We start from the raw sequence: 25,511 nt of genomic DNA on the forward strand, positions 1-25,511 counted from the left end.
ACGATCTCACTTCTGCTGGCTAGACGGCGGCCAACAAATTTATTGTTGAATTTTCAGCTTGGACAGAGCAGAAAAGAAAAATAGATGCTGTATGTTTCGGGGAATTCTAAACAGAATTTAAGATACTCTGTAGGTAGCTGAAATATGTTTACATATATACATGATATTATACTATAAGGTTCGCCAAAAACTAGTTTGTAATTTATTGGAAATTTTTTGTTGTATTTTTGAGTTCTAGTTTTCTGAAAATATGTGCATAATTAATAATTCGGCAAAAGTGTCATACTTCATTTCTTTATATGAAGCTAAACATATGTTTAACTTTTTGTAGACTAGCCAAAGATGATTCATTTCTCACTTGGATGTGTATATTATAAGCATATATATAATACATATCTTATGTAAACTCAAGACCTTTTAGAATGTGTGGAACCGCTATTCAAATCATTACTATATTTACAAATTTAAACGCTTTCTGCTGAACTCGCTGTGGGCCTCTCCATCTGCCTTCTGATTAAATGCCTTCGAAGATCCGAGTTTCGGTGGATATATCTGCTATAACTATAACTGTAAGCGAGTGGGTGGCGGGAAGACGAGGAGACAACACTTGACAACCTATTGTCAGCGAGGTGGCTCATCATCAGTCAGCAGTGGCAGTGGTGCCGGTAGTGGCGGCTGATTTATGCGCCGGGCAACATGGCACTTGGAAATACCGCGAAAGTGTTTTGTTTTAGATAAGATTATGCCCCATAGTTTTCGGGGGAGCAACAGGGATGGCAAATGGGCGAGCGGACGACGCAATATGTCAAATGGACTTACCAGAAAGTTGGCGTGGGTTATTTGGAGGCTCTTCCTCTGCGAATGTTTTTCCGGCAGCCGCTCGACTTTTCGGCCGGTGCTGACTTCTTTATTTTTAGCCAGGTGGCAATGAACTGTTTGCCTGTGGACTTTCCTCTCCACTTGTTCGGTTTTATAAAAAAGGTCTAGGTTGCAGTAATTGGTCAAAAGCATCATGAAACATCGATGAATTTTGTTTACCCGCCTGCATTGACAACATTGCTAAATTATGCGTAAACGCATAAGGCCGAAAACATTTTGTAAACGGCCTCCGAAGTCGTCGATGGTTTATGAAGCTGGTCCGCTATATAAATTACAATGATTAATGACATTTTGCACGCAGTTCTCGGCGGCTGTTGCTGCCGTGGTTATTGGCGTTGTTTTACAATCATTTTTACGGCCAATTCATTTTCACCCAGGCCGATTCACATTCAGGTCCAACCAGCAGAAATCCAAGTAGTGCCCGGTGGCACAGAAACCACTCGAGACATTCCATATTTTTGGCAATGACTAAAAAGTGAAGGCTGCGAGGGAAAATGGGGCGTATGAGTAATATGATACCATTACTCTCTTTCATTGTGTACCCTTGGGGGCTTTTATAGTTAGCCTTTATTATCAAGATAAATTAATTACAGTTAGGTTTCTATTAGTTTAAGAGAAATTAATCAATTATAAACCGATAGCTAACCGAGATATATTTTGTATTTAATACAAACAGATTGAAAGTAAGATGCACTTTTTCTCATGTTAAAATCAGTGCTTTTTCTATGTAGATTTTATTTGTAACCTTTGGAAAACTAAGGCATGCACTTTCTTTACTTAGACAGCCAGCTTCATAGAGAAACTTAAAATTAAGTGAATTTTTAGTGGAGTTTTCTTTACATTTGGTTCGGTTTTGCGGTTCGCATAGCAAAGCGATAATTTGACCAGATACGTAGCCGTCTATATAGACATCTCCATACCGACACGTTCATGGTCATTCGAGTCGTAAATCTGGGGGCCCAGACATGCATTTCGCAGAGTTGGAAAAATTTGGGTTGGCACGAAATCGGATGAGTGCCCAAAAAGCGGTCAACTTCACAGAGGCCAGTGAACAAGTGGTAAACAGTCAAAACACGGCCACCTACAAGTTGCAATAAAACAGGAAAACCCCAAACCGAAACTGGATCAGCTTATTAATGCACTCTGCGTTGGCGATGCAATTGCATTTTTCCTCGATTTTCTTCTGCAACTCGATGCCTTTTTAGCCAACCGGATTTCGTGCAAATAAAGTGATTAATTCGAACCGAAATTGCTCACCGATAGCGCAGATAATTCAACTCATTGCCCAACACCTAAAATTGAAGTCATTTGCAATAATTCACATGAAAAAATTCCTTTGGGCGCCACAAAAGATTTCCCCCGCTCCGAAGTTCAACAATCATAAATATCATATCGGAGAGCTTAGGTGTGTTATCTTCGGAATTGCCCCATAAAAAGTTTGGTCCTAAGTGTGTCACCTACTCTGCAACTCTGTAACTAAGTAGGTCTCTATGGTAGTGCCCCCGGGGGATTATAAATTAATTGCACTTAATTGCCAATTGCCCGTGCTATCGTAAATCTAAAGTTGTGGAAAATAGAAGCCTACGCACCTAAAAAGTTGATAAGAAAGTGTTCGGCGTCGCGGAGTTCCAAGAATTATTTGAGTGAACCGCAGTTACACCTTCGATATCTCTGGCATTTACCAAACTTCCTCAAGAGATGTGAGAAATTGTTGTTTACTCAAGCCAAACATTTGGGCCGAGAAAAGCGAAAGTTCTCCTTTTCTTTGAAAGTGCTGACTGATTATGATTGAAAGTGAAATTGACGGATGGGCTTGGGAAATTATAGTTCTCAGATACTAAATGAACTACAAATAGGTGTAGGTATTTTGTAAATAAGAAGATACATCTTTATAGCTGAGTCATTCAAAAGGTAATTTGTAAATATTTTAGATTAAAATATTGTAAATAAATAGCTGCAAGAAAGTCTTGACTTACCTGTCTGCGGATATTATTTCTATGCAGGCCGAAAACAATTTATTGGCGACAATTTGCCAACTTGTAAATGACATATTAATGATCGTTTCGCTGCTGCAGATCCAACAACCCCATTACCCGACCAACAACAACAACAACAACCATCATTGACAGCCGCACACACGCGCTCAAAATAACAAAATTTCAATTTACACGAGGCGTATGCTCGTTATGAATCCGGTTTAAACGAAAGCCGACTCTCCTTGGGATCGGATTGGATACACCTCCTCCTCAAATATGTTCGCACTTAATAGCTCAAGTTTACAGAGCCAATCGACAAATTGCCGCACTAATCTACCCGGCGAAACAATTTTCGGCGTGCTGTATCCACTTTTGCATGCAGAGAGCGTACCGGCCCCCTTTTCGCACCCCCTTTTTTGAGGGGGAGCTCCTTAATATGCACGACTATGGCTGGCCATTAACTTGGGGAAAGGGGTCTGGAGAAGGAAACTCAAGACCCGCGTGCCGCGGAATCCCGCTCTATATTGACTATTTTAGCTACTGGAAGCGGGTTAAGTGCGTTTGCAATTTGCGTTGATAAAACGCGCCTTTGCTCTCGGTGTCTCGAAAATATCCAACTCGAAAATGACTTCCGCTGGAAAAGTGAAAAGCGAAAACCCAAAAGGCGACTAATGGTGGCCGCGCATCTTGCAGATGCATTTCGTGGTCTTGCAAGTAGGAAGTGAACCCAATTGAGGTGATGACACACACAGCGAGTCCCAGTGCGTTCTGATCTTGTGCAGTGTATACAAAGTTCTAATGACCATGCTGGGGGTTGCCGGGCAGGGCGGAGGGGGAAGGGAATGGGGAAGGGGTTGAGGAAGGGGTGGCGTGTGGCTGGGAGAAGGTCTGAGCGACACTCAAAAAAAAGGAAAAGCTATTATCCAACAAATATGAGGATTTCTTAAAAACTACAAAGCATTTGAATATTGTTGAAATTTAAAAGTTTTAAGATGTTCCTTTGCTATCCAAAATATTTACCTAAATATTGAAAAAAATATTCAAATAAGGGATAGGTTAAATTAAAATAAATTTTAATGGTATTTTAAAAATTTTGGAAAAAAATCTTATAATTTTGTACGACTAAATCTTAACATTTTATGTTCTATATTAAAAATTTGAATATAAGGCATTTAATGGCAATTTTTTGTAAGTGTGGGTTATTGACTCCAACCCGTTCTCTGTGTATACACGCCTTATTTAAACTAATTGACGCCAGCGGCATGAGTGCAAGGTGTGCGGGTTCCCCCGACATCTGCCGCCCTCTACATCCCCCTATAGCCCCCTATTACCCCACAATCCCCACAGTTACCCCCTTCGAAACTCCAGCCATGTGTGCAAAGGTGCAATTGGAAAAGTGTCAATTGTTTGGGCCGGCCGACGAGGGCAGCATCGTCATCGCTTCGCCGGCCATCAATTGATGGGCGTCAAAAGTGAACAATGAGTTTTAATTAGTATCTATGACTGCATGCTGGATTATCCAGGGCAATGAGGAAGTGTGTCTGGCTGAATGGGCAGCTGATTGAGCCGACTCCCCAGTTCTTCCAACTCACTTCTCCGATCTCCCAGAATGACATAACATTCTTTGTGAAATTCCTCTGCAAAGTGCTTCCGCATCGGTAGATATTCTTTTGCATTTCCCATTCACTTTCGGATTCACATTACTGCCCATTCTTGGCCAGAGTATTAATTATCCGATTTGATTGCCCGCTGATCATCAACGGATCGAGGGGCTTTATGAGCGCACTTTCGTGGAAGATCAAACACTTTCCTCAGACAGCGTGAAAATGCTTCCGTGGCAGGTCAATTTTATGAGCGCCACTAAAGTGCCTTGAGTTTAAGGAGCTCTGCAATCTGTTTGTTTTCAATGGCATTTTTTGGCCAATAGAGCAGCCGCCTGGCCAGCCTCAGTGGTTTCTTAACGAGCTTGCTAATTTGCCAAACAGCGGTCGGAGGACCGATATCCCCGAGGTATTCCGCATTATTTACTGGGGGCAAACACCAGAGCTGCGGAGGAGATCTCGGATGAATGGCTCTTCTTCGAGTGATTGAAGTGCAGGATGGATGCCTGATTTTATGGCCGGATTTAATGGGCAAACGAGGGGCCGCAAATGCAGTTGCGTAATGAGGCTGGCTCCAGTGACCCACTAACTCGAGTCCCCCGACATCGAAGGGGCTTTCAAAAAAGGGAAAATGACCACCCACGTGGGCAGCCAGCGACAATAAATTTTAAACGTTCAATTTACTGGGCCCCCGACAATTGAAAGTGCTCCACTGCCGCGGGGCAGACAACTTGTTAACTTGTTCAACAGTTTTTTCTTTCTGTTTCCCGTTTTCTGGTCTTGTTCTGGCTTTCTTTCGCCCGTCTCGATTACTTCACTTGATTGACCCATTTATCAGCCGCAGCAGTTCGTGCATTTATGAATGATAATTTGGCGGCTGGCAAAGGCCAGTTCCATTAGCGTTCTACAATGTAAGTAATACGGGGAGCTGGTGGCCTTTGTTCGGCTTTGTGGCTCCCGCCCACTGGAATCGTGCCCGTCTAATTGGCCACTCCATTCCATCGACTGAATGGTGATATCGCATATCAGCCATAAAAATTGCCTGGGACTGGTCAATAGGCATTGCATTAAATTTACGACCGTCGCCGCGGCCTTTGTTGCATTTTATTTTGACAGATTGTTGACAAATGTCAGTGGAGTTCGTATTGTGGGGTGCCATGCTAATTACCTTTGCAACGTCTCTGACAGTCCGTGACAGTCCGCCCGACTACCGAGCACGCCCACGCGCTTTTCGGGCCTCCGATCTCGGTTGTCGGGAACCAGACGCAGTGATCTATGGGAAGTGTCGCCACCGGACTCGCGGACTTGAATTGTTGCCGAGTGCCAAATTAGCAGCGCACCCACTTCAGCGAATCGGACACAGATGCTAATAAATGTCGGGTGGCCAGGGAATGCAACAGCTAAGGTGATCAGTCAATCTGGCCGGGAAAACGTGAACTTGTGGTGATATATGTAGGTATCTGAAAATACACTAATGGATTGGTGATCACTTTAAGACTTTTAACTGTGAAATATATGTCAATTTAATATTTTATACCGTTGAAAGGAACTTTAAAGCATTTATGATAACTCAACATAATTTAAATTTTGAAAATTCATTTAATAATAAGAAGGGTAATTTAAGTTTCATACCACTTCAATACTAAGAATATTGATTTTAAAATCTATTTTGATTGTAAAACTACTACAATTGACATTTTTTTTTACTTATTTTAAAAGCACCTATATCCCTCTTTACGTGACTCGAAACCTTTGTACAATTTTTTTTAACATTAATATGCGTGTTTAAAATTTCAAACGATCATTACGATTGAACGATTTATGGAAATGTTCTTATTCTGGGAATATTACATAAAAGCACTCCGTGAGTACCAAAAAAAAAAAAACCGAGTTCCACGCACAGTGCGGATTAAGTTGTTAAGTGGCTGCACCACTTTCCCGTAAATACGAAAATCCGCTGCACTTAATCACCGAGGCGGGGAACCACCGGGAATCAACGCTGCTTGACATTAGCACGAGTCACAGCGCCAGCCCGCATCCCAAAAAAAAGGGCTTTCATAATCAGTTTCGAGCACTTTCATCCCTGCATCTATTTTAGATATATCTTTGGATCCCGAGATAACCGAATCTGTAGCCGTGGGTGGCAGCTGCTCTGTTGTAACACCGAAATCGATGTACTTACGGCATGATCAATTAAAGTATTACCTCTATTCGGATTTCAGCGCCGTGGGTGTCGATTGAGGCAGCTGATCCCCGACAACTGCATTTGTTTGCCCAGATCTCCGGCGGGAAGAGGCCAGGTGCCGAAAGGTGGAGCATCCGTCATGGGGCTGCCTTTTAATTGCTTTGAAATTCTTCGGACGACTCGCGATTAGATACTGATCTGGGGGATTTTGGCCTAACGGTGCCTTGATTAGATTCAATTCACCAGCGATTCGGACGGATTTTCCCCCTGGCGCCCGCTTTCAATTCATTTCAGATACAATTTTACTTTGATTGAGATTGGGATTGAACGAGGTGAGATGCGATGCGATGGGATGCCATGTTGGACTACCAGTTTGTCCAGTGTGTGGCGCCCGTTCAACCTGTTGATTTGCTTATCAGCCGAATAGGCAGGCTTTCCACGCCATTGCCACACAGTTGGCCAAAAGGAAAACTCACTGGGCCTGCCTATCTACGGCATTACATCAGCGATCCGTCGATATTTACATATCCCCCCGTTACCCGCTTCAATCACCAATCTCCACTGACGATGCTCGCCGGCATTTGGCAGATTGATTTGCATCTCGGCGGTCTAATGAAGATAAATGCCCTCGGATTGGCCCATGATCAATAGCTGGGCGGTCTCTCTCCGCTTAATTGATTTCTGTGAGCCAAAGCCAAATGTATTCATTCACCGGGATTCACTTTCTTTCGATAGAGAGTCCGTAGTTCAGGGCGTGATTGTCAAATAGTTTACCTTGTCTGCCGCCTGACGTATGCGAATTTATTTGCTATTCGATTAGGGATTTTGCGTCATTTAATGGACCTTTAATGGACAATATATGAGTGTATATAAACCTTAAGTTAACACCTTATAATGCAGTCATTAAAAATGATTTATGAGGGAAATAAATGGCTTAAATATATATTCTACCCTAATAAATGAAATTTATCTTTAGGTAACTTAAGTAACCCTCTTGAAAACTTAAAATCCTCTGAAGTATTTCCATAAATAACCAATCAATGCCAATCCTTGGAATTCCCAACCAATAAACAGGCAAAGCGTTTAGGTTTTCGCACCTGGCACAGCCATGTGCTCCGCATAATCTATCAAATCAGCGGGGAATCTGCCGCAGATATATCTTCACTAGTCCGTTACTCTGGCAATTCAACAAAATTTGTTTCCCATGAAAAGTGATTTCATGTTGACCACAAATCAGGCAAAAGTGGCGATCACATGTGGGCTGGCCCAGCCTCCAAGCCACCAATTCGATTCGTAGCCAAGCCAGTTCGAAGTTGCTAATGGAAAGAACACTTGGGGAACCGAAAAAGCGTTACAATTTCGAGGTGTGAAAATCGCAGTCAGCGGAGAGTTTGCCAACGTTTTCAGCGCTTTTTCCGCCACTCGGCGACAAGAAATTGCAATTTAAATGCCATAAATTAAAAGGAAAAGCGAAGATAGAGTCCACGAATATCCACACACATAAATAATGCCCTAAAGCAGAGGAGTTGACGCGCCGTGCGAGTGAAATGAAAATTGAAATCGTAACGCGGTCGAAGGCGAGTTGAAGGCGGCTTTTATCGCTGAGCTGGAAATCGGGCGCTCTGGCTGGCAGCTTGGCCTGCAAGTCGCCGACGGGGTGATAAATCTTTCTATTAGCCAAACTGCGGGCACGTAAGGCTTGGCAGGATTGCAGGATCGCAAGGGCCCGAAGGCGGAAAGGGTGAAGGGGGAGGAAATATCTTTGGTAGCGCCGCCGACGCGACTATTCAGGCGATTTTAATCGCGCCGCTGCATAATTTATAAATCCATTTTAATCAGCCAGCGCTCGGCAATTACTTTGTCTGCATTTAAATGCCGTGGATGTGGATGTGGAGGTGAATGTGGATATGGATGTGGATGAGGTTGGGGCACTTGAACTTGGCCCAGCGGGGCAGGTGCTCCAATGGCATCTGCTACGTGGCCTAGGTGTGTTAATTCGAGCTCTGCGATTGCGTAGTTTGCTCATTGAGTTGTCAGCCGACTGCAGTTCTCTAGTTCTCCGGCTCCCCGGTTCAACTGGCCATGATAAATAGCCTGCAATTATGTCCATGTCATCGCCATGGCTTTCCGCCGGCGGATCTTCCTCCTCTGGCAACTTCATTTCTTTATTTTTTTTATGTTTTTTTTTGCCCCTCTTGGGTTGCCAAATAGCCGGGCAAAAACGGAAAAAAATAAATGCTAATTGAATAAACACGCCGACACACAATCCAGCGCGAGAAAGCAACCCACAGTGGCCATAACTATATATGCACATAAGGCTGTGTACTTATAGTTATGCTCTGCACAAATTGACACTAATCGCTTGACTAAATAGCTGGAAAAACAAAGCAAAACCAACTAGCTGCTACTAGCTGGCGTTTTAAAACGCGCGCGATTTTTTCCAAGAAATTTGTGCTAAGTATTTGGATCACTGAAAGTTGGCTGTAAGAAAGGAAATGGCATGCAAATCATGGAAAAATTATTCATGGAAATTTTACTGATTGGTTATGCGAGCATTAGCATAATTTTGAGCGTGCCTTTATGGCGATTTAGTAACATTTTATGGCACTATTTGCAGTTAAGCTAATGGGTGTTTTCCTTTTTGGAACCTATTAAAAAATTTAATAAAATAAAACAACAAATCAACTTTAAGAGTTATTTTGGATACAATTTAAACGACTTTTGAATGTTGTTTATATGGGATGTATAATTATAAAACGTCAATTTCTATTTCTGAGTGCCTAAAAATAGTGCTTATTATTTTAAACGTTGACTCACCGCCTTCACATTTTTCTTGGTTTTTTCATAAGCTTCTCCTTTTTTTCCCTCCGGCGAACTTCCTTGATCAATTTCAATTGAATAGCTATTGATCTTGGGAGTTTCTCGAACCGCACTAGGTCACTCAGTCACCCCGTCAATCGGCAGTCCAATCAAGCCACTCAGCCGCCAAAGTTCAGCTCGCATTTGTGTGTTAGGAGCGTGTGCCTCGAATTGATTTCAATTTCTGTGCCGATCGCTCGCCTACTAACTTACTGAAAGGCCATTGATCCTGGGAGAAAATCGATGCTAGATGCTAGATCTATGCAAAAATAGAGAGTGGGCAGGGTCATTAACTGAGCCTTTGCAGCCCGTTTCGCAAATGGTTCGGCGGTCAAATTCATAAATCAGTGAGACAAGAATGCAGTTCTATCTGCGAGGTTCGAGTGCAGGGAGTATTTTGCAGATAAATTGATGATAGGCAGCAGCTGGTGCGATGGCGATGCCGATCCATTGACTAATAGTGTTAGATTCAGCTATGGCCGATAAGCGTTTTGTTACGACACCACGCACCAGAAGGCACCGGCCAATTGTCATCAATTATGTTGATTAATAGAGGGCCCAAAGCGCTGACTTGTGCTAATAGTCGGTGCGTTAAGAGTCGGCTCTTTTGGCGGTTATAAATAAAATATGGGGCCTTATCGGCTATTGCCCTGCCATTTCGCGATAGCAATCAAAAATTCGCCGTCAGCTGACGACTTTTGATGGAATTTGCGAGGCATATCGTATGTGTTTTCGTGGCGGAAAGACAGGTCATGCGGAGCGTCTTAGTTTGAGGAGGGCCTAAGCCTCTTTCTGCATTCTGCATTCTGAATTTGGAATTTTGAGTTCCTCTGGTGGGGGCTTTCCCACACTGATCGGCTTATCTGCATCTCCATTAGATAGTCAAACACATCGGGGCCCCACCCAAGAGCCAGCATAATTGATTTGTCTAATGCAGCACGGCATGTGCTTCGAATTTACGGCGGATCCAAGATCCAAGATCCGAGGCTGTTTGTTGATGCAGACGCTGAGATACAAAGATCCGAAGACACAGAGAGATACAAAGATACATTTCTGCTCGCTTAATTGCGGGCTACACGCTGGGAGCTCCTCGCTGATTAGCTGTTGAGTTATTAGCAAACATAGACAGATAGATCCGTGTGATCCGAGCTGGGGCAATCATTCATTCGTTCGTGTTTGGCAATCAGCGGCGGTCGCCACATCGTCAGAATTATGCAAACAAAGGTGCCACACGGAGCGTGGAAGGCGATCTGGACAGGATTGACGGACAGGCGAACGGACATACGGACGGACATACGGACATACGGACAGACAGACGGACGGACAGCCCACTTGACAAAGACAAAGCCAAACAGAGCTCAAAAGGTTTCATTGCTTAATGTCAGGGGGTTCAGATGGGGGGGACTTAAACTTAAACTGATTTATAATTGCGATATGTCTTTGCAACGCGATACCAGGCGATGCGTTCCGATGCCTGAAATTCCTATAAGCCATTGCAAATAAATAAGCGCCTTATTCCAGGCGATGACAAGGCTCCCAGCTCCAGGTACTCCCATGTGGGCAAAGCACTGGCGACAAGTGTGTAAATTGAAACCCATTTGGGTACACCGATCCAGATCCAGACCAAAGTCTGAATCAAGAACCCAACTTGGAACCCCGCCTCTGGTCGGGTGTTAAAAACAAGCCAGGCACTAGATCTCACTGCGAAAAAAAGAAGAAAAAGTAGAGGGGACCACCGACTGCGTCTGTGCCATTTAACAGCTACTAAAAACCCAACGATGGCCAATACTCACGCCAAGACAATGCTCACCACGCTAAATGGAGTGTAGGAAAATAATATTAAACTTCGGCGGCGCATTTTTATTGGGGCGCCGAAGTTTTCATGCCCTTGTGCATTATTTTCCTACGCCTACTTGTGTAAACTATCAATGATAGAGGTCAAGAATAACAAGACCCTAAAAATAGGTTCATTAGATGGCGAACAAATTGCTCTAACAGTCGATTAATCGAGGGACAGGAGGAGTGTATCTGCTCTTAAAAAAATAAATTCCTCACAAACCAAACATTGGAGAAGCAGTGTAAAATTAATTTCAAATACAATCTGACCTTTGAAAATGTGTAAAGTGGTTTGAGGTATTAATATAAAAATGATGGCCAACATTATTACATGAAAGGAAAAATAACTTCGCCTCAAACTACACCTTTAACTATTTTTCTTCTACACATTTCCATTCAACGTCAAAACACTAATACCTGAAAGAACATCCATTAATTGTGAATTAATTGTTATAATTGCTTCGTTAATCTTGCCACTAAAAACAGTTTTCTCTAAGCCGTATTTCATAAAAACTTGACTTAAAGTTGTACTAGTTTTGTAGCTTTTGCCACGATTATGAGGCTTTTAAGTACTTAGCTCCTCGTAAAAGTGGAAATTTATCGGCTGATAGGCAGTCTTCTTCCTCGGCCAACCAGGCTCTCGATACCCTCACCAACCGGACTACATAAAATTGAATAAAAATAAAAAGCAGCGTCAAAACAGGCAACAAAATATGCGTAATTATCGACTAGTATTGGTAGCCCATTCAGTTTCAGTCGTCCGAAACCGACGCAGACAAGACTCGAAGTCGGTGTCTAAAGACTGAAAAGTGAAGCCTGCAGACTGGAGACTGTAGACTGCAGACTGGAGAACGAGGACAGGGGGCCCAAGGGCCTTTGTGTCTGGGTTGGCCGATCGGAGTTAGCGGCATCCTGGCGCTTAACGAAACCTGCAAAGAGCCAACAATGCGATAAATTACCCGGCAGCTAATTTAAATGGCATCGAATGGAGCGGAGTGGCAGGCGGGCGCGGCGAGCCGTAAAAACCCAATCGAAACTAGATCTGATTAACTTTGATTTATCGTAGGTGGCCAGGCGTGGACCTGGCCATCTAAATTTAGCCAGACTCCGATCTCGATGCCCGGGGATCTGCTTCAACTTCATTAGCTCCCAGCGACCTCGGGCGAACCTTTGGATTGAATTGTATTCGCAGGCGTGAGCTTGAGTAATGTGGAGGCGTCGGTTGGTCGCATATTTGCACTTTGACTCGCTGACTCTCTGACTCCTCGATTCCTGCACTTTTAGACTCCTACTGGGATTCTGGCCGGGGAATCTGACTCAGCACGGGCCAAGTTTAACGGCCTTAACGGCCTTGTTAGCGGCAACTTCCGCGTGCAATTTGCATGCAAATCGGTGACATTATTTTGGTAGGCAGTCCCAACTCATCAACTCGTCTACGACTCCCTCACGACTTGAGCTTTAGGCTGAGCCGAGGGCCCACACTCAAAGAACATATCATTTGCATGGGAGAACTTGCACTGGGAAAAGCGATAGTTATTTATCCATTTAAAATGTTTAAAATGATTATTAAAGTAAATAATTCCAAGCAAAAGTTGTGTGAACTCTGGGAGTTTTATTTTTGGTATCATTTTTTCTGAAATAAATAAAATATATCCTTTTAGCATCAAATATTTCTGACTCTAGGCTTAATTAAATTTCGTATATTTCCTTAAAGAATGTTTATTATAAGGAAGTTTCTAGATTTTTTTCATTGTGTGCTCCAAATGGGCGAAGTGGGCGGGAATCTGCTAACGACAATGTATATTGTACATTGCATATTGCATAAATCCTCCGGCAGGCAAAGTTTGTTCGCTGGCTTACAACATGACCGAACACCAAGGGAACTCAATGAAGATATCTCCCGAAAGTTCAATGCCATGGAGATTTTGCCTGCCTCTCATAAATGGCATGCAAAATGCGCATAATTCGCGGATCGGATTTAAAGCGCACTAACAATGACAGTCGAAAATGCCATTACCGCATTGCAATTTGTCAGCTGGCGAAGTGCAATTAAGGCGAACAAGTCGTCTGAAAACGGCATAAATTAATTTTCGGTAGCCGGCGTAAGTATATTGGTTTATGCGCTATAAACGCGTAAGTATCTGGCAGATACGCACGACACCGTGGCGCCGCCGACATTGATCTTGGCACATGTTCGCCTTAATTAGACTCAAAATCGAAAGCCGAAAATCCAATACCAGATTCACCATTAAAATGACAGAATGCCCGCCAGCCAGTTTCGTTTTCAGGATCGCCGAGTTCGTTTTCCGTTGCAGTTAACAACTTGTTTGCCAACACTTTTTAATCAGGCTGACAACACACAGTTAAGGTCAGTCGGCGGTCGGCGGATCACATTAATTACAAAAGAGCAGGCAGCAGGAACACGTAGCGACCATTAAGGAACAGAAGCGGACCAGATATCGCCGCGATCTGCATTCGAATGCTAATGAAAGCGACACCGGGGAGTCGTCCAATTAGCTGATTGTGCGACGTGTTTTGGCAAACGGTTTCGCAATCGAATCGCTTGACAATCCTGCGTGAAATCCGCCCGACGAGTTATGTGATCGGTGCATGATCCGGGGCCATTTCGGTCATTGGGGCAAGTGCTTTAAAATACAGAAACCCCCAATCGATCCATCAATCCATCCAGCCAGCCAATCCATTCCGTTCCATTCCTTCCAGTGGGTCTGTCTAACAAGTGTGGGATCGCGGATCGAGGCGGTCTTATCGCCCAGTTCCGCCTCCGCATCCGACAAATGAAAAGCCATAAAATTAATGAGCGATCGTAAAAATGCACTCGAGTGGGACAACACAGCCAGATTGTCGCACAGAAGCCACACACATACTTACTCGGTGGATTATTAAGTGGCGCACCACTCATAACTTACTCCTTTTTTGGCTCCGTAATTCCCCCCATTACTTAAGCACTTCAGCGCCTTGCATCTTTGATTTATGCAATGCCATACATTTGGAGAATGTATATTCGGTTGATGGCTCAGAGCAAACAAACATAAAAGAAATACAATTGGCTGGAACATGGCCTACAAAATCCAGCAAAAATTATGGCACAGACATTCGTATTCGTCTAAACTAAGAATTTCAGGTGTTTCCTTGGGCAAGAAAGTTGCATCAGTTGAGCAGATGTAAAACATGAATGTTGTGAAATTGGCGGAGCGAAAGGAATTCAATAGGATTCGGATCGTAACTTTGAATTATGCAGTTTTCTTTGCCGGCTGACTGAGTTTAAATTTCATAAGAAATAAGTATGACTGAGCTTTACTTCCGCTAAGAAGCTAATTACAATATAGAGCAAATAAACATAATTGTCAGTCTCTGACACTTATCAAGTTAACCTTCTGCAAACCAGTTGGCGGACTCGAAAAGCAAACTGGCAACCTGGCGAATTTCTCACTACATCTGGCCAAACATTTAACGAGCCCATTCACACATCATGAAATCAGAGCACGCATAAACTAACACTCATACAAGCAGCTAATGCCAATTGCATTTGCCACACTTGGCCAGGAAAGTGGTTAGAAGACGCCTGTTGCCGGGTTGTAAGATAAGCAAAGAGCGTCTGGCCCACTATCAGATACCAGATAGATACGAGGCAACAGATCTTCTAACCGCTTTTATTGCCCACTTAGCCGGGGAGCTCATAAAAATACAGGAAAAGCTTCTTCATCATCGGCGATGATGGCTGCGCGCGAAGGATTTATTCAATCGGATCGATCGATTCGGAATGGGGTTATTGACGCATGTTCCGGCCTCCTCACACACAGAACCCATCTGAATACCAGAGATTTTGGCCACGTTTGGCTGTTTTCATTTCGGCCGCAAAAACAGAACAACTTCGATTGCCGATTTCGGTTCTGATAATTCGCGTTTTGCTCGCTTTTGTCGGCTGATTAATGCCTGTCCGTGTTGCAGTGTGCGCTTTTTTATGGGGTGCAACAATCATTTCCCAACGAAAATATTAATAGAAATCAAAACAAGCGGCGAGAGTTCGTGTGGGTTCCGCAGATCCAGCTCTAGCCAATTATTTTGCTTCGCAGACCAAGTCAATAAACAGCGGCGAGATGGCCAAGCATAATAAGCAAATCTCCTTCCGCGGAGAAAGAAGAAAGTCCGAGAATGGGAAGGTGTTTGGTTTTAAGGCCAGCATAAATTCGCCAAAAGGTGTCGAGCGTGGCAATTTGCATAAATCACAATTACATTGTCAGTCGATAACCGATCGAGGTGGCAAGTTTTTTCCACCTGAAGCCGGCTATCTGCATCTACAAGTGGCTTGTATTGAGTATGACAAATGCTGTTAACTGTTTTTTTTTTTTTTGTGTTTTGTACAAAACAAAAGACTCAAGACTGGCTGTCAACCGGCGATGGAAGTCGCGTGCTTGGCAAATCCACCGTGCAGGTGGTCCGCTGACAATGCAATTTGCCACATAATGGACGCGATAATTGGATCCATTGGCGATCCCGTCAACTGGAGCACAAAAGCGGCCAACACTTGGGCAATCGTTTGCTCGGCCAACCGTTTAGGCACTCTCTGTATTCAAGTGTAATCCAATTTCATGGCGCATTTTGAGGTCGAATTAATGCAAACACACACTTTGTACCAAATTGAGTCAAAGGCAGAGCCAAAAATAGAGCCCCCAGGAGTATCTAAATATCTTTAATAGTCTGGCACATCGTAAAAATTTTCGGGCAGAGGCAGATGGCAGCGCTGAAAGCTGGAAACTGAAATTTCCTCGCTTTTTGGATCGAATCGAATCGTATCGAATGATGCATGGCGGCGACAATAAAGCGAAACATGCTATCCGAGTATCTTGAAGATATCTCTGCGAGTCGCTTATCTAAATTTGTTGTGCTTGTAGTCGCTTGTTTATAACAGCGGAGAGTTTTTGTTGAATAACAATTTAGTTAACAATTTTAATGCTGATTGCTGTTTCGGAACTGGAGCGTCACTTTCACTCTCCGGGGAGAGAGACTTTCGGGCTTTGAAATATTTATATATGTCTTTATTGGCTGGGCGCGCGTTTATTGTCTTGTTGTTGTCAAGCACTGACAGATTTCTTATGGCTCTATTATGTTTCGGAATTTTTATGGCCTGTTTTCCATGGCCATTGATCAAGACTCTCTGTCCAATAATAATCTTTATGATTATCTAATTAATGAGCGATTAAATGGACATTACTTGGCGGAGGAGTTTAGTTCCCAGAATATTCTTGAAACATTTCTCATGAAGATTGACGCGACCAATAAAACTTAACTGCGGACTGGTCAATAATTTCAGTTTTCCAGTTTCGTTTCGATTTTTCCGAGTAACTTGATAGTGGCATACGGGCCATGTTGGGCCGTAACTCAATATTCCGAAGGAGTTCTTGTGAATTCCGATGGCAACCTTGATCGGCTGATATATCGGTCTGGTCTATAACTTATGCCATCCCTCGATGAGGTAATATTTTCTGTTGTTTGCCTTTAATTTTAACTGCTCGCAAGGCGTCTGGCGTCAGGTTTGTTTATCACATTTTTCCAGCTACTTGCAGTCTTGTATCTTGCAGATACACGCCACCGGCACACAGATACATTCAGACACATGCACGTCAGGGTGTGAAGTGCGAATTACCGAGCGGCAGCGGCAGCAACAACAATTTGCATTTGCGTTCAATGAGCCACTGACCTAAGTCAATATATTTTGCATTGTGCCTGGCAAACAAACGTGGTATTAAGTGTATCTGTATCTGTGCGCCCTGTATCTGTATCTGTATCTGCTCACTTGTTCACCGGCGTCCCACTCAGCTATCCCCGATAATTATGACGTTTTCCGATGGCGTTCCATTCCCCAACTGACTCACCGAAATCGTAATACGCTCCATAACGACGCACTCATTAAGTAATTGAATAAGATGCATAAAAGAAGATGTTTGCTTTAGTTTTCTTGATAAAAATATGTATAGAAACAATTACAAAAATGTCTCACATTTATTGGATCTGTTAGTTGTTACCCAAATTTATTTCTTAATTTAATTCTTAAATTATAACTTTTAGTTTTCAAGTTTTCTTTTCAAAGCCTCAAGATTAATTATATAACTAAAGTTTTATCTTCTTGTATTTAAATACCTAATACAAGATAATTAAAGCATAAAATCTGTTACATAAAATGTACAATTTACACTTCTGTTAAAACTAAATCAGATTGTAATGTCGATGTACCCATTCGATTCATAGGTATCCTAAAAACCGAATCGAAACGCATTTGGCGTTGGCAGCCAAAGTCGATGTTGGTGGCGATAAGCAAAGTGGCTGTGTCGCATGCGGCTTCAATTGCATTTTATGCGGCTCAGACTCGATTTTGTCGTTGTTTTCACTTGCAGATACTTTTTGTCGCCGCTAATTTATTTGCAACATTTGCTGTTTACTGTGAATTAATTGCGAGCGCAACTAAGCGCGCTCTGCACTATTTACGCCCCGCACAAACACAGCTGCAGTCGCATTTACATCTACAAAGTGTATATCTGATAGATACGAATACGAATTACACTTTGCGATATCGCGAAAGTACGCACACATTAGCACGTGCTATCTGGATCAGTTGCAAATGTGTCTGGGCTCCAGAGTTTGTGGCGTTTGTGGAGGCATTAGCTGTGGCCCATCCGCATTCCTCGCTCCCTTTTGGGACTTCCAATTGCCAGCTGCTCCACGGCAATTTGGCTCAAATCGAGCATTCGATCAACTAATTGAAATGTTATTTCTCATGTCAAACGTCTCCGAGGGCTGGCGACAGCTAAAAATACATAATCTCTGCTCCCAGGCCCATTTCCAATCCCATTCCCATTCCCATTCCCTTTCCCATTGCGACTCCCAACTTTATCCTCCCAAGTTGACAGGCGACAATTTGGCTGCGGACTTTGCCGCATTCGCCGCGCTCCAGTTTGAGATTTCCGCTTTGGGTGGCTATGTATATTTTGGGGAACTGCATAATATGTGTGTCAGCGAGGCGGGAACAAACGAATCGTTTGCCATGTCAAATGTCGTCGAAGGGGGAAAACTCTTTGAACTTTGACTGCGGCTTAATTTATCTGGTCACGGCTCGGTTGGAAACTATTTTGGGGACCTAATAGCAGCTACACCATAAAATATTTAGTTATTGTTTTCGGAAATAAAAGATATAAGAAAAGAGATATTTAATGGAAAAGAAACTTTTTAATTTGGCAGAAACTTTGCAAGTAAAATCTATTGAATGAATCACATAGGCTGTTAAAAAAGTTAAAGTTTAAACTAAGTTAACTTTTGAAGAACTTGATGCTGAACTATGAGTTTATTATTAAAAAAAAGTAAAAATTTGTATATATTTTTAAAATACTAAATTTTTAATAAATTCACTAACCATTTAACTGTTATAAAATCAAGGTTTAGCTTACTGAATTTTTCTTGCGTGTGCCGTGGCAATTTGTTCTTTCAAGTTCCCAATGTTCGACCATCATTTGCGAGACCATAAAATGCGAAAACCTCAAACCATTGACACGACCAGATCATCAGCCCGCATCTGTCGCCCGAGTCGCAAGTGAATAATTTTAAAAGCCGCCAGTCTGCACATGCTAAAAATGTTTTATGGACTTCTGTTTTTGTGGCTGTATAGTATAGCTGTGGCCTGTGTAAAAAATGCCGTCTAACCAGACACTGGAACGCCGCTGACAGGCCGGGCAACTTGGCCCGAACGTCCAACGGTTAACAATTTGACAACCACGGCTTTGACAGGCAACGCCAGCTAAATAATATATATGCGACTTATAACAGTTTAAGTTTGATTTTCCTGGCCCCGCGTGTCTGTCGAATAATTAAGAGTTTCCATTTGTTGGATTGCATAAATCAGCAAAGTGTATCTTACAAAACTTTTTGTTTGCTTTTTCTCCGTCTCGGCTAATTTATTCGTGATAGTCTGTTGTGCCACAACCAGATAGCCCAAATGGGTTAGGATCATTCTGGGAATTCAAATGATTGATTCTGTGTGCAAAAGGGTCGTACATTTACTGAATTCACGCCTCCAGCGATAGGAAAATAAGAGTGTGAGTTTCGCGCACAATGCGGTTCTCTTGTCTTCGCCCACGGATGAGGGCGGGGACACGCCCACCAGTAGGTCTGTAGCCAGTATGATAGTGGCATAACGCTTATCTCTCGGCCACGGCGACAATGTTGACTACCTCCCACTCTCTCCCTCCGCCGAGTGACACAGAATCGCAATCGAGCGGAACGGGCTCTAGGCTTTAGTAGACTGCTCGGGTCTAAAATTTATGATCGACTTAATGCCAAATGCAAATATTTGGCGCAGAGGTCAGAGATCTAAGATGAGTATATAGTTGAGCGATCAGTTGGCTGGGAGATCTCGAAGTGTGACCATGAAATGGAAGGGAAGGGGGACAGCCTGCAAGGAGAGGTGCCTCAAAAAGTGGCAGTAAAAATTTTAAGTGGAACGACTAAGATGGCAGTTTAGATTTTCAAGTGGTACTTTAAGTTGAACTTTAACTTATTGATGAAAATGTACCACTTGAGGGTTCCGTGTAAATAACAAGGAAAGGTATCTAAAACGAAGGAGAGGGTTTAAATAAACAAAAGTTTGGGGGTTTTAAATAAATAAACAATGTTAACATACTTAAAGACTTTACTATATTGTTAGTAACATGAATGGTTTACCGAATTGTATCCTTATTAAAAAGTGGGGCTTATTTTCTTTTTAATACCCCACAATAAACTGACATAAGATTCATAATTATTGTAACGTAAACTAGTTAATTACCCATGGAGGTTACCCAAGTGATGATCACTGGCTTTAAACAATTCCGAAACCATCGACCAACCTTCCCAGGGCGATCAAAGTCAGAGCTGCGATCGCCTCGTGCCACTCGATCAATGATCGGTGATCAATGGGGACTCTAATGGCCAGTCAACCAAATGAGTCAACACCTGCCAGGGAGCAGGTACCTCCTCCAACAGCGACGCCAGCTCCCGACTAGATTCTTGGCCCAAAAGCGAGGATCGAGGAGGAGGAGGAGGAGGAGGAGGAGGAGCAGGTGGACCGCAGGAGGCGGCGGATGGAGCAGACAGCGCTGTCGCAGACGCAGCCACAGACGACGCCACTTGTCTTGTCGTGTCTCAAATTAATTAAAGACTCATCTACATATTTCATTTCCACTCCAACTGGTTGTTTAGTGGACAAGAAAGAGCCGCGACCAGCGAGAAAATGCGGAAAAACAAAAACCTGGAGCAGTCGGGGAATTGGGATCTGGGGCTCCGGAGATCGGAGAACGGGGATCTCTGCGGGCGCCTCCCAAATTGGCCTGTCACTGGTCACGCACCAGGAAGGCGGAATGGGGGCGTGGCCGAGCTTGTTTTTTTCTGGCCTTTTTTTATGCAAAACATTTTACAGTTTTTAACATCTTGCTCAAGTTTTTCAGACATAATTTCAGACATAACACTTTACATATGTTTGTTTTAACATTTTACAACTTTTTTCCGCTCACATTTTGAACATAATTTCTTCGTTTGTTGTTTTCCCAGCTTGTATTAATTTGTAAGAACTCACATTTGGTGTTATTCAAATGTCGTAAACTTTCACTGGGAAACTTTTACCTAATCGGCTTTAATTTTTGGGGCTCTCCTTTGGTGGGCCAGGCCACTCGATTGGACAATGCTTTTCGATGGGGAACTGCCCATACTTTACACGTTATTAGTCTAATTTAATCAAATGAAGGCATTCTCAATAGCCGCATTCATTTTTCATTAATGAATTGGACCCAGATGGAAGCCTGTAGATACGAAACCTCAAGACTGGAAACGGTAGCGTTGATAAATCTAATTTATCCCAGGGAGAAAGCCAGAATCCCCACACGTGTGCAATGCCCAGAAGAAAAATTCCGATCCAAAGTGGTCGTGTCAAATCCCATCAGCTCAAAGAGATCTTATTCCGGAGATATTGAATAGTTTTCCATTATGATTTGCCATTCCGGAGATATTGCAACATTTCCGATTATGATTCGCCATATGCAGCAAAATGGATTTTAGTGGGCGTTTTTGGGTAAACAACCCCTGGATTCCTCCTCCTGTCAACGCGATTGTAATTTATTCTTTTGCGCATTTGCTTTTATCGGAAATTGGCCAATAAGGTATTCGGTTGCAGGATATCCTCTCCCTCCCTAAACCGAAAACCGAAAAATGCATTTCGATTGCCCAAGAAAAAGACACACAAAAGGGCGAGAGGGTTCGAGGTTTAGCCAACTGTGAATTGAATTTGGCACTCAAGCGATTGTTTGTGGATGGGTGCTAATTTGAGATGCGAATACCGGAATAGATACGGATTGCAATTTCTCCAGCCGAGCATGAAATGCCGCAGATTTAGGGTGAGAACCGGCCCTGCTTTTCCATCGCGCGCATAAGTAGCTCGCTTTTCCCATCAATAAAAGCAATCACCTGCAAATGCTAAATAGATCGGCTTATCGTACCGCCCACGGTTTGATTTATCGCCGTTTATCTAAGCAAGAAGTGCAGGCAGCAGGCGGCACAGTCTCTGGCCAAAGATTTATTGCCCGGCCGAACGACAACTCAATAAAGTGCCACTAATTGGGCTTTAATAGACAGCGACTGTTAACTCTTCATTGTCATCTGGATCCGGGGACATATGCAGCGAATCGAGCGGAGACTCCATTGATTGATATGCTCGCCTCCAATTCAAATCAAATTGTCAAAATACGCTGCCCACGATCATAAATTAGGCTGGCCACAAAATACAACTGAATTCCACAAAAAACCACAAAGACGGCGTGGCACAGTAGTGGCATCGGGGATAAAGCCTCGGGTAGATATTCCCAGAGATATTTTTTACGACCATTGATGGCTGGCATACCATATTATGTTAAAAACCCACAAAAGTGATCGTAAATTTTCATAAAATGTCACGCCAAAACGTCACACTTCTTTGTAAGCATAATTAAAAATATAATAAAAGGCAATTCCATACATATATGCATGGATTTATTTAAATATCTGGCTATATCATTTTTTGTCAACTTCAACTTTTATTGACGGTCTGCACATAAATTTCGACATTACCTTTGCTGTCGTCTGGTGGAAAATTAAGGCCTCATTTGCATAAATCGAGCGCCTGGCCCTTTAACTTGTATCGAAAGTCCCAGCCTTTAATCGATGGCAAGAAAAAGAACCGATCCCCACATAACTCAATCGAGCACCTTCCGAAACTCCATTTTGACAGGCATATTTTTTGACATTTTAATTATCGTCAGAGCGTGACATCCACGGAGTCGATTTTATTATTGTGGTTTTCGGGGACCTCTCTCCCCACACTCGAATGACTACGTGCTTAATATGTGGGTAATTTAAAGCAGCTCAGAAGCGTGCCAGGAATTTGGATACATTAATTTTGGGAGTTCGAACTTTGGGTTTCCAATTTTGGTTCAATGAACTGCACTCAACGCCTGAGTACGCCTGCTGATTGATCAATAAAAAATCATTTGATTATCAATATGCACTTATTTCACACCTCAATCGATTCCGTATTGTTATTGTTGCGCCTGCAATAACACACTTAATAATGAGCTGAGCAAATCGAAAAGATTTCTATGAGTATTACTGATGAAAAAATGGATTTGAGTTGAAAAGGAGAAAAATGCCTATACGCATATTGTTAATAGACTGTTTATTAACCAAACTAAATATTATACTAACTATAATAAAATGAACTAAACTAATGAATTCAAAAAAACAGAGGCGAAAACAGCAATAGGACCAATTGTAATATACCCATAAAAAGAAAATGTTTAACCATTCAAGAAATTCAAAGAACCAAAAAAAGAAAAAAAGTAAATGCTTTCAAGTAGCATAGGCCCCGGCGAGATTCGAACTCACGATCTCCTGTTTACTAGACAGGCGCTTTAACCAACTAAGCCACGGCGCCGCTTGGTGCGCTTGTGTCGGAGTTCACAGACAAGCGGGTTACTATCGTGCGCTCTCACTGCTTTTTGGTGTTCTCTGAGCCAAAATTAGCACACTGCGGGAAAAAGAGAGAGATGTACTTATACGCATGGCCAGAGGAAACTTTCCCACAAGAATAAATATAAATTATTCTTTTTAACAATTTAATACGCTAAAAGTTGTCGCCGTCCAAACGCACACATGCACATACATATGTATAACCGAAAAGATAAAAAGAAGAAAAATTACTTTTGTAAACTCGAGCAAAACAAATCGTTTTTTAAATGAGCCTCGGAGAAAAAGTCACACACCACGACAAACACGACGCAAGTGAAATGCAACACCACATGGCATTCAAAGTGAAAGGCTGTCACTGGGTCCACTTCCCCTTCCCCCTTCGCCCCTCAAAGACCCCACCCACTGCCCCACTGGGCGACCTCTTCGATTTTAACAAATGAACTGACGCGCTTAGCATGTCATTTGTTTAATTTTTAGGACTTACAAAAGAGTTGGAGAAGCGGAAAATTGACTGAAATCTACTAAAAGGCAATTGCCAAAGACTGAAGAAAAATGGAACAATTACTAATGCACTGCAAAGATTTTTGTTGAGTTTTCAGTCAGTTGGAAATTTGAATTAAAATTTTGTCAAAAATTACTAAGGTCAAATAGGTATTCTGAATTAACTTTTTAAATAGAGTATTATAAAAGGGTAGGAAAAGGAAAATCACATTACTAGGTTATATATCATATTATCATACCTATTATACACTTTTGTATGTGTATTAACATGCTATTAAGATGAATAAGAAAAAGTATAAACACTTAAGTTAATAAATTTTGAAACGCTTTTAATTTCTTTTGGCGTGGGACTGTGGGAAATTGCTGTGGGAGGGAAATAGTAAATTCATGGGGCAAACGAGAACGAAATCGGGAAGGGGAACTTATAGGGTAAGCAATGGTGTTACAGCCTCTTGTTGTTTTTTTTTCTTGTTTCGATTACACTATTTATGCGTTTTTCCTTTTCGCTGAAACTTTACAATTTCCGTATTTGAAAGGGGGATGGGCGATTGATGCCCTGTAAATAAAAACGCATGCCTTTCGAATAGTCAGTTGTTTATAGACGAAGTTGCAACCGAAGTTGCAGTCGCAATAAAAGCTGAATATACGGGGTAAGCATGTGGGCCATAAATTGCCCACCTATCGACAGCAATATTTTATGATATTTTTGCGTATGTTTATCCGCTGGCATACTTTTTGAGGGAGATGAGATAATTATACAAGTAGTGAAGGGGCATTAAATAACCAGCATACCATGCACTTTTAATGTCAAGCATTTCAGTACATCTGCCATTAAGGATCCATAAATGAGGTATTGTTGGGGATTTAATTTCTTGTTCATATCATATCGTTAGGGAATCAATTTTTCCCTTACTCAAGTGGCCACTCAGTGACTCCCTTGAAATTTCCGCCCGGCAAACACTGCCATAATCTCTAATAATAATTTTTATTGGGAAGAGCCATTTCCTTGCCACAGCAGCTGGCTAAGATTTCAGTTTTCAATTGCTCCCGTAACAAGCTGCGTATTTATAAGTCGATGTTTATTATGCACAAAGTGCATAAGGTTCATTGAACGAGTGCGTTGCCTCAAAGTGCTGACACACTTTGGCCAGCCAACAACTGCCAACTGACAAAGAGCCAGGCGGTCTCTCCAGCCTCCACGGACCACACAAGTGGTTTGACCTTAAACGGTGCTGAACTTGAATTTGGTGTGTCTGCCTGCGTCTTTAATGTTCGATTCTCAAGTGCAAGGCGGCAATTCCAATTAACCTCGCCATAAGTCATTTCCGCCATAATCTCACTTAAGGCATCTTCGATTCGGTACAGTTGACAAATTTGCTCGCCAATGGAATCTATGATTTAGGGGGTTTCCTGCTGAGTTTGCTTACCTTGTTATTTTTTATTATTTTTTTTATTCGTTTCTCAAGAGCGGGTTAACTTACTCTTCTTGGCTGATGGCTCCCCAGGTGTCGGATATGTAATTAACCACTTTCGGTCGGGCCTTTTGGGTTCTCGGTGGTTTTGACATCCTGACACCTGCGCCCAGATAGTGGGTCACACCGTAATCAGGTCTCCTCTCCTGCCACCTTTGATTGA

General features: G+C 42.5%; 1 protein-coding gene and 1 non-coding gene across 3 annotated transcripts in view; one reads left to right on the forward strand and one right to left on the reverse strand.

Moving 5' to 3' along the window:
- The window catches only part of LOC108101099 (serine-rich adhesin for platelets), a 44,795-nt gene that overhangs the window by 12,455 nt on the left and 6,829 nt on the right, over positions 1–25,511 (forward strand). The window lies entirely within an intron of this gene.
- On the reverse strand, positions 23,267–23,340 carry Trnat-agu. The gene has a single exon. It is a non-coding gene; the product is annotated as a tRNA-Thr (tRNA).

The sequence above is a fragment of the Drosophila ficusphila genome, unplaced genomic scaffold, assembly GCF_018152265.1.
Source record: "Drosophila ficusphila isolate 14025-0441.05 unplaced genomic scaffold, ASM1815226v1 contig_791, whole genome shotgun sequence".
NCBI lineage: Eukaryota > Metazoa > Arthropoda > Insecta > Diptera > Drosophilidae > Drosophila > Drosophila ficusphila.